General features: G+C 29.4%; 1 long non-coding RNA gene across 1 annotated transcript; it reads left to right on the forward strand.

Moving 5' to 3' along the window:
- Positions 1-375: 375 nt before the first annotated feature.
- On the forward strand, positions 376-923 carry LOC149835848 (uncharacterized). The gene is made up of 3 exons (XR_016432659.1): positions 376-481; positions 571-658; positions 753-923. It is a non-coding gene; the product is annotated as an uncharacterized LOC149835848 (long non-coding RNA).
- Positions 924-1,271: the final 348 nt, after the last annotated feature.

Genomic DNA, 1,271 nt, shown 5'->3' on the forward strand with positions numbered 1-1,271 from the left:
TACATCAAGACGAATAATTTACATGTATCAACATGTCCTACCTAGCATACCAGGAGGATCTCTTTATTTTAACCTCTCAAGATATGCAAGTATTTTATATTAAAGACCTCATAAAGAGTGAAATGCATATAACGCAAAAGATAATACTAAAAAATATATACGATATTCTATCATCTTTATCTGAACGAAACAAAAAACAAGACGACGATGCATATTAGAAGGATTATTGTTTACAGAGGGATTGACCTCACCCACACCATCGACGAAGATTTCGTGTTGTTAGATCGAGATGATTTAGAGGATGATTGATAAATATTTTGATACGTAATTTTGTGAAAGAAGATAAAGGTTATAACAAAATCCAAATATCATCACCACAATCAGATTGACTTTCTAGCATCAAAAGCAAATCAAACAACGAAAGGCTTCAGTAACTATCAAGCCCGGTACGTCTTCGTATCTCCAAAGATATCATATAAGAGTAAGTTTCTTATTCCCTAAGTTTATTTTTTCATATAGTATAGTGTTAAATATGTTTAATCTAATAAATTCTTAATTTATTATTTACAGACTGAACTAGATATAGATAAGAACCGACGTCGAGTGTGTTCTATAAACTAGTAGATCGTCTTTATACCTCCAGAATTATCATACGAGGGTAAGTTTCTTATTTCCTAAGTTTATTTTTTTTATATAGTATAGTGTTAAATATGTTTTATCTAATAGATTCTTAATTAATTTGTTGTTTCTAGGTTGATTTATGTGAATATTAGAAGTGCATATGTATGTTACAAGCTTGAAGAGGATGTAGGGAGTGTAAAGGGTTTGTATTTGAAGTGTTTTTGTTGCAGACTTAGAGACGATGTAGTGAGTTTGTATTTTTGAAGTGTATGTATATTTTTTGAAGTGTATTTAAAGTTTTTGTTGAACGTATGTTTGAAGTGAATGTTTGAGGATGTATGTTTGAAGTTGAATGTTTGAGGATGCATGTTAGAAGTGTATATGAAGTTTTTGTTCAATGTATATTTAAGTTGCAAGTTTTTTAATATAAAAAAAATTAAACTAATTTTAAGTTTTAAATTTGCAAGTTTATAGCCTATAACAACAACTTTTCTATCTCATCGTTATAGGAAAAATCCTTGTCTCGTTATAGCAAGTCTATAATGGTGAGTAATTCTCCATATTATAGCCTACAACGACAAGTTAATACTGGTCATTATAGACTATAACAACGAGAAGAAATGTTATAACCTATAAGTAACCTATAACGG

Source organism: Nuphar pumila, chromosome 6 (assembly GCF_984573655.1).
Source record: "Nuphar pumila chromosome 6, dmNupPumi1.hap1.1, whole genome shotgun sequence".
NCBI lineage: Eukaryota > Viridiplantae > Streptophyta > Magnoliopsida > Nymphaeales > Nymphaeaceae > Nuphar > Nuphar pumila.